The sequence below is a fragment of the Bos indicus x Bos taurus genome, chromosome 6, assembly GCF_003369695.1.
Source record: "Bos indicus x Bos taurus breed Angus x Brahman F1 hybrid chromosome 6, Bos_hybrid_MaternalHap_v2.0, whole genome shotgun sequence".
In the NCBI taxonomy this organism is placed as follows: Eukaryota; Metazoa; Chordata; class Mammalia; order Artiodactyla; family Bovidae; genus Bos; species Bos indicus x Bos taurus.
Window position 1 is genome coordinate 82,212,179 of NC_040081.1, and position 9,266 is coordinate 82,221,444.

The following is a 9,266-nucleotide window of genomic DNA, read 5'->3' on the forward strand; positions in this document are numbered from 1 at the left end:
CAGTTTCAACATCAGTCCTTCCAATGAATATTCAGGATTGATTTCATTCAGGATGGACTGGATGTATCTCCTTGCAGTCCAAGGGACCCTCAAGAGTCTTTTCCAACACCACAGTTCAAATGCATCAATTCTTCAGCACTCAGCTTTCTTTACAGTCCAACTCTCACATCCATACATGACCACTGGAAAAACAATAACCTTGACTAGATGGATCTTTGTTGGCAAAGTAATATCTCTGCTTTTTAATATGCTGTCTAGGTTGGCCATAACTTTCCTTCCAAGGAGTAAGCGTCTCTTAATTTCATGGCTGCGGTCACAATCTGCTGTGATTTTGGAGCCCAAAAAAATAAAGTCTGACACTGTTTCCACTGTTTCCCTATGTCATTGCCATGAAATGATGGGTCCAGATACCATGATCTTAGTTTTCTGAATGTTGAGTTTTAAGCCAACTTTTTCACTCTCCTCTTTCACTTTCATCAAGAGGCTCTTTAATTCCTCTTCACTTTCTGCCATAAGGGTTGTATCATCTGCATATCTGAGGTTATTGGTAATTCTCCTGGCAATCTTGATTCCAGTTTGTGCTTCCTCCAGCCCAGTGTTTCTCATGATGTACTCTGCATATAAATGAATAAATGAAACCAAATACCCTCTAGGGGATCATAAACCTACTTTAGGAGGAGATTGGGCTATATAAGTTTGGTAACTGTAATACATGTGCCATTAAATTTCTCTAGAGGAAGTTCAAAATGCATTTTTAATATTTTGAGCTATAAATATGACATATTAGTTCAGGTGTAAAATACAGTGATTCTATATATGTGTACACATGCATTATATGGAAGTCCAGTTACCAGTTGCCACCACACAGTTTTTACAATATTATTGACTATAATTCCTATGTGTACATTATTTCCCTATGACCTGTTTATTTTATAGCTGGAATTATGTTCCTCTTAATCCCCTTCACATATGTCATCCATTTCCCATGCTCATCCTAATTCTCTTCAATATTTATCTTTCTTTTTGTAATCAACCTCCACAGGTATGTGAAGAATAAATGAAAACAGATATTGATCTATATCCTCTGGTATCACCTAAATCTTAACTTTGCATTTCTGACATAAAGTTACATTTTAAAACTCAGCAGTCTGACAGCTAGTTTCTAGTAGCTGATAGTGCTAAGTTTTCCAATCTGTTTTCCTCCCCAAAATTCTAACCATGACATAAGCAACATTAATTTATCACTGACATCATCATTTATTACAAGCCTTCATCCTAACAATCCATTGCCTTTTAGTGTCCTTTCTTTTTACTTATTTATTTTGATGGCCTGCCCAGCTTTGAGTTTTCCTCGCATTCCCAATTTGCCTTTCAGCCAAGTGGCTAGTGCTGACTGAGGAGCCATCACCATCCATCACCATCAGCAGGCTGCACATTATTCATTGCATTTCAAATGGATGGTGCACTTCAGTTTTCACCTCTTCAGTGCCTTTGGCCTCTGCCAATAATTCTTCCACTTTAATATTTACAAGGCACCCAAAAGTTTGGATGTTTGAATGTCTGGCTTTGCAAACAAGCAGGGTGCAGCAGAACAAAGTCTGTCTAACTTTGTGTCTCTTCTTTTGGTTTATGAGTGCAAAGATAGGCTGGAAATTCTTTGTACTTTAGTGTTGAATCACCAACCCTGTAATCATATTAATCTCTTTGGTGTGGAAAATTGTATTTTTTATAAAGGCACAGTTTTAAATCTTTCAGATGAATAGAGTTTTAAAAGTCCAATGAATTACTTTGTTTGTTTATATAAAACACTTACTTCCAATAATTGAAGTGCAAGTTATTCTTACAATGTGATCGTAATTTATATCTAGAATAGAGCTCAGATTGTAAAATAAATATTGGTTATTTTAAACATATGGTGCTTTCTGTTTTATTTTTATTTTTGCTACAAAGACCTGAATCTTGGTTTGCTGTTGCATACTTTGTTGATATAGACAAATTCAGAGAGAATATAGTAATAGCTTTTGTATTTGGTGGCCTAGAAAGCTTATAAATAAAACTGTATTAAGCTGAAGAGGATGTGCATTGAATATTGGGAGGTTTAATTTTAATTAGACAAAAATTACCATGAAATCTTTTTTTTCTAATAGTTTTACATCTTAAATATTAGATCCCAACAGAACATTTTAAATACATTTTAGATACCACTTTTAAAACTTCTTTTTATATGTATTCAATAAATAGGGTAATAGCATAATTTATTGTACAAACGCTTCAGATAGTGGTGTTAAAATCAAACACAAATGGAAACTAGACTTGAAAATTCCCTAAGACAAAACTAGTTTAGTCATACAAGCAAAGCTTAATTTAGTTTATTTTGAAAGACAAGTAAGGCTAAGTTGACCTAGGTGACTTCTTGCTTATGACTCTGAAAATTATAAGTGAAACTTAAATTATCCCTCAAGGTTGATATGAGATAACCACTAACCAATGTCCTTTCATTTAAGGAAATTCTAGCATGATATGCAATCACTGTGAAGAATAGTCACTGCTTCCATACTACATAAACTGCTGTATAACAAAATATCTCTGGGCTTCATTCCATGTTTGGTTTGAGTGCTTTGGTTTGCAAAACTATTTTTGATGTGTTCACAATAAACTTGTAGTTGCTATTTCAGTGGTTCATTGGTTTGACTTATTTTTTCCCTGAACTTTTAACAGAAAGAAGAGCAATAAAAAGACCAAAAATTGCATCCATTTTCTAAATATCTATTTACTTGATTAATTGATTATATTGATAATCTCTGAAATAGCACTATTCAAAATCTAATTTCAAAATTAAAATTCCTTCTAAAGATAAGTCCATGCACATGAAAAAAAATGTCTAAAATCTTTTTTACAAATTTTAGAACATTTAAAAATAATATAGACCCAAAATATTATGGTTACATAGTCACATACTGCAATCAGTTTCTTAGTCACAGTTGTCACTAATATCATGTCAGTTTCAGAAAAAAAAATATGTTTCTGAAAAATATACGAGGTTTTTATACGAGACCATAAATATGTTTTTATGGTCTTTTTCAAAACATATATGCCTACAATCTACTTCAAAGTTGCAATTTAATGGGTAACCCAAAGTTCATGTCTTCAATTAACACTTCTCTGTAGATCACAACATTTTTAATTGAAAAATATTGCTTTTCTAAGAGCTAACATACCAGATAAGCTCAAAGCAAACTAAGTTAAATGAAGGATTTTTCTAAGTCTAATTAAATTTAAGCAAATATATTAAAATATTTAATCTCATATATTAATGCACGTACTGTATTCTGTCTCCACTCAAAGTACATTCCTTTGATATATAATTTTATGAATGAAAATCTCCAAAAACTTATCTTTGTTTATGGTACAGTTAGTATTAAATCATCATTAGGTGCTGCAAAATCACAGGTCATCTTAATTCATAAGATGTTGGTTTAATAAAAGCTATTTAATAATACCCCTGTAAAAAGTATGTTTTCATATCATTGGATAAATTATTTTTATTTAGATTGTAAATGTCTCAATTAATTTCACATATTTTTATTTCAAATGATATAGTAAGTGTTAATTTAGTGACTCCATTAGCAGATAAAAAACATCATAGATTTTTACATGATACCAGTTCTACATCAGTTGATCAGAACCTTGAAATACAAATTTAGTTAGTAACTGTTCAATTTTTTTCCCCATCTAATACACAAATTCCAAGTGGAGCTCTGGGAAGTTAGTTCCCATCCCCTTGTGTCTTCTTATTCCACCAAAGAGATGGAGGGAAACACTACTGATGGTCACAGCCAAGGTATATAAGCCCAAGAAAACACTGAGATTTAATCAGAAGAATATAGAACACTATCTTCTTTATACTTCACCAACATACCAATAAGACTAGTAACAGTTAAGGTTACAGCTGAAAGAGTAGCAAGACAAAAATGCTCCCTGAAAAGGAGTATTTAAGCATGCCTATATCTATTTTAAAAACAGAAACAATAGTTAATAACTTAAAAAAAAAAAAAAAAAAGAGCCTGTATGGTTTTGCTGGTGATTTCTACCAAACTTAAAAAAATAAAAAAAATTTAAAAATCCAATTCTGCAGTTTTTTCCTAGAAACAGAAGCAAAAGAAAAACTTCCTAACTTTTTTATGAAGCATTACCCCAGTATCAAAATCAGATAAATATGGGACTTCCCTGGTGGTCCAGTGGTTAAGACTCTGTGTTCCCAATGCAGGGGGCCTGAGTTCCATCCCTGGTCAGGAACTAGATCCCACATGCCACAACTAAGAGTTCACATAACACAACTAAAACCTGGTGTAGCCAAAAAGATAAATTAATTAAAATAACCATTTTAAAAGTCAGATAAATATGTTACAGGAAAGAAAAACTACAGACTGATAATTCTCGTGAACACAGAAGTAAAAATCCTCAACAAATATTAGCAAGGCAAATCAAGCAATGTGTAAAAGGAATTATATACACTATGATCAAGTACCAAGTGAGATTTTCCCAAGTAAACAAGTCTGATTCAATATTCAAAAACAAATTAATGCAACAAAACCTTGCCAACGGGGTAAAGAATAAAAACAAAAAAAATACACGATCACATCAACTGATAGAGTAAAAAGCATTTAACAGCACTCTCCTTTTTATGATAAAAAATTCATCAAACCAGAAATTAAAGAGTACTTTCTCAACTTGCTAAAGAATGCCATCACAAGATCTTCAGATAAAGTCATACTTAATAATGATAGACTCAGGGACTTCCCTGGTGGCCCAGTATTTAAGAATCTAGCTGCAATGCAGGGGGCACCAGTTTAATCCCCAGTCTCTGATAGGGCAACTAAACCCAATTCATAACTACCGAGCCCAAGCATCACAACTGGAGAGAAGCCTGTGTGCCATAACTAAGACCTGACACAGCAAATAAATTAATAAACATAAAACCAAAATGACTATTTTAAAAAAATAATGAGACTCACTTTTTCTCTTGGATTGAGAACAAGCCAAGGATGTCCTCTCCCACTACTTTCTTTCAACATCATATCAGAAGTCCTTTCATACTGCAACAAGGAAAGAAAGTGAATGCTATATAAATTGGAAAGAAAAAAATAATACTGTCTTATTTGTAAATTACATGATGATCTATGTAAAAAACCTTAAAAATTCTAGAAAACTTTGCAGTGGAAAAATCTGGTATCAGGTCTTTCATGATCATGATTAATTTTAAAGAGAAGAATCATGTTGATAGTACACACTTTTGGTATGTTATGAAAATGGCACTTTATAGTCTTCTTCTCACAAACCCATGTGCCCAACCTAATCACGAGAAAAAGTCATACAATTCCTACTTAAGGAACGTAATACAGAGTATCATTAATCCAGGGGTAAAGAATCTGCCTGCCAATACAGGAGATACAAGAAATGAGGGTTTGATCCCTGAGTTGGGAAGATCCCCTGGAGTAGGTAATGGCAACCCACTCCAGTATTCTTGCCTGGAAAATTCCATGGATAGAGGAGCCTGGTGGGCTATGGTTCATAGGGTCCCAAAGAGTCAGACATGACTGAGCACACACATGCACTCCTGTAAAACTTACTAGACCATCAACAGAGAAAGTATCTTAGAAAATGTCCCAGCTAAGGAAAGTCTAAGAAGATAAGATGATTAAATGTATTATGGTATGTTGGGGGCAAGAGTGAGGCACTCCGCCCATGGCAAAGGTCATGAGGAAGGAGGCTCGACATACGCAAAGGCGGGATCGAGCCTCAGGTGTCCCCCTGGAAATCCTCGAGCATCTACCCCCATAACCAGAGCCTGCCTGCTTACTACAATTGTCTCAGCCCCTTGGATACCAGACTCCACGGCTGCCGCGACCTCGCAAGAGGAAGGGGCCCCCTCTGCCTCCGCTTCCCCCGCCAATACAGGAGACACCACGGACATCGAGACAATTGACTTCAGGGACCTCGGATGAGCAAGGAACAGATCCACCCACCAAACAGATGTCTCAGCCTCACATACGGGACACTACTCCCCCTGATTCCCTGCGCCGCAGAAAATCTCAGGCCGCCTAACTCAGGCGACCTGGAATGCCCCCATACCCACTTGGGACAAATAAAAACTCTGTCACCAGGCACGAGGAATGACTTCCTCGCAGGGATCTCCAGCTTCTCCTGAGAAAATGTTTATTGCCATGCTTGCCTTTCTTTCCTGCCAGGTAAGTGCCTCTCCTATTCCAGCTAAGTATTGGGCATATCTCCCAGATGCTTCAACTTTCCAGGTTGTTTCCTGGAATAATGAACCTATACAGGTCAACCCAGACCAACCTCAGCTTTTGGGAGGATTCTATACTTCTTCCACTAAAGATAAATATCCTATTAATTTTAATTATACCTTCAGGGGATTAATAGATGATCTTCCTGTTTGCTTTAACTTCCCCAATAATCCAAAGAGTTTTATTACACCCACTAAAGAAGGGTGCATTGGGGCCTCTACAAAAATAATTATAACAGATTCCTCAAAAATAGATTCCCAGTCTTTACGTCATCGGGTAGTTTGGGTATTAGTGGCCCGCTTGCCCAGGATCCATGACCCTTATGTGACCCTGCGCTTTACACCCCCTCCCGGTTATCCAAAGTGTTATAAGGTTGCTCCTTCAGATGAAGTGTGGAAGACCATAGATGGCCGTACTAGGTATCCGACTTGGACAACTTGTACTTATAGTTCAAGGATTGATTATAGGATACCAGGCGGTGGGAATTATACTATTCAGGACTGGAGCAACCCGAATCTGGGTGAGGATCCATTGGTCAAGATAACATTTAAAGGCAGATTTGAGAATTGGAATAGGATTCCTCTTCCTTGGCCTACGCAAGCCACTAAATGGCATATTAACCAATTTGTTCCTTCTATGCTGTCTTATATAGCTAAAAGCAAAACCTATTGGCAACCTGAGATTTGGAGAGCCCTTGCTGCTACTGCCCCCGTTTCTGTATCTCGCCCAGATAACGATTCCACTTATTCTGTTTTAGCTTGTTTACCCTCGCCTTATGTTTTCCTTTTTACTAATGATTCCAACAAACTTAATGTATGCATGAATTATTCAGGTGGACCTAACGTGGTAACTTGTGAACAATGTATGCTTTCATCCTGTTTGACCCCTCAATATAATGTTTGCTCTTTTGTGGTGTTGTGACGCCCACACTATCTCCTGATACCCGTGATGGTGACCTCCCACTCGTATGACAATTATGGTCTTGCTGTGTTACAACAACTACAGGATTTAATGTGATCATGACGGTTTGTGGGCTTACTTATTTTAGGAATATCAGCTTTAATAGCAGCAATTAGTTCTGTTACTGCGGCAGCAATATCATTGACTCAACAAGTGCATACTGCCCAATATGTTGATACCATGTCTAAAAATGTTTCTTTAACTCTAGCAACTCAGGAAGCTATAGATAGGAAATTAGAGATGAGAGTAGATGCCTTAGAAGAAGCAATTATGCATACTGGGACTGAGTTACAGACTTTAAAGATGAAGATGGATTTGACATGCCACGCTGATTACAGGTGGATATGCGTGACATCTTTGAAGGTAAACGAGACAGATTATGAATGGGAAAAGATTAAAAATCATATCTCAGGTGTTTGGAATAGTTCTGATATTGGCCTGGACTTAGGGAAACTTCATAATCAAATACAGACCTTGGAACACTCTCGACTGGATTTTACCGCCACTGGAGCAGCTAATAACTTTTTTCATACCTTCTCTAACTTTATTTCTGGAAAAAATATTCTAATATCCCTAGCTATGCTGTCGTTGGTGCTCTAATCCTACTTCTCATAATCATACTTCTTTGTATTATCAGGATTCTTCGGCAGAGCATTCGGAAGCTCATGACTGAGCTGCATCTGGTTGTTTTAAGAAATAAAAAAGGGGGAGATGTTGGGGGCCAGAGTGAGGCACTCCGCCAGTGGCAAAGGTCATGAGGAAGGAGGCTCAACATACACAAAGGTGGGATCGAGCCTCAGGAGTCCCCCTGGAAATCCTCAAGCATCTACCCCCATAACCAGAGCCTGCCTGCTTTACTACTTTGTGCTCCCACCTACACCTCTGACTTTACGGGGGGCTGTCCCCCACCACCTCTTTCAGAGAAGGAGTTAACCTAGAGCTCCAGTTAATAAAAACTCCTGGGCATGACAAGAGTGTTTTAACCTACAAACTCCTCTGAAGGTTCTCTAGCCTGCCTGACAGGCTTGTCCGGCCACATGTGATTGCTCACAGCCTCCCAACCATGAGAGGCACGAGATGCTTTAAACCTTCTAAAAACAGGTTCCTTAGAAAAGTTAGAAAACTATTAGTATAAGCATAATGGGCTGATTAGAAATTGTATTGGTGAAGGGTTTTTCATTTGTTGAGCCGATGTTTGTTGCTAAGTCTCCATATCCCCTGCCCTTACACACATTAATGAATATATAGAAGAAATAAGTATTAACCGTTGATATTAATCACGTTAGACCTTAGGCTAAGTAAAGTCTTTCCTTAATTAAAACCCACTACACCCTCACCCTATAGGAATGTAACTTTATTTGGGTGGCGTCTGTTTCAAAAATAATCACCCCTGGAGAAATAAGTGTCCTGGTTGACTGACTACTGTCACAAGGAGAGGGTCATAAATTGTCAGCAGGCCCCCTGGCCAGAAGATGATGTAACACCCCTAAGACTTCTGTATATATTTGTATGAAGCACCTGACTTTGATAAAAGTCAGGACTGCTGACCCCGCGTGACTTTTGTATAACATCTCAGTGTATAAAAGTCAACCATGGAAAATAAAGAATTGGAATCAGTTTCTTGAAATACTGGTCTCCCCATGTCGCTCTCTCTCTCACTCTGGCTGAGTCTCCATCTGTAGCGCAGAACCCGCCATGCTTACTAATTATGCCTGGGCTTCTAAGATCCGACCGGGGAGGCCTCAGTGTCTCCTCTCCTTCGGGAGAATGGAAGGACACCTGTGGCCTACATAAATGGTGCAAACTTCTTGTCTTGAAGTTTTATTGGTCTCCCGCATAAACCAAGCTACTCAGCCTCTTTTCTCCACTGAATTTTCCTACTGAGCTATCCTCATTCTATTATTCTTTACATCTCTAATTAATATCTAATTGAAGCTATTGTATCCTGATCCTCGCCGACGCCATCCCCACTTCAAATACCCTGGATCAGCCAGGGCTGGA

General features: G+C 37.5%; 1 pseudogene; it reads left to right on the forward strand.

Moving 5' to 3' along the window:
* The first annotated feature begins 3,807 nt into the window (after positions 1 to 3,807).
* Positions 3,808 to 7,984, forward strand: LOC113894632 (annotated as a pseudogene).
* The last annotated feature ends 1,282 nt before the right edge of the window (positions 7,985 to 9,266 follow it).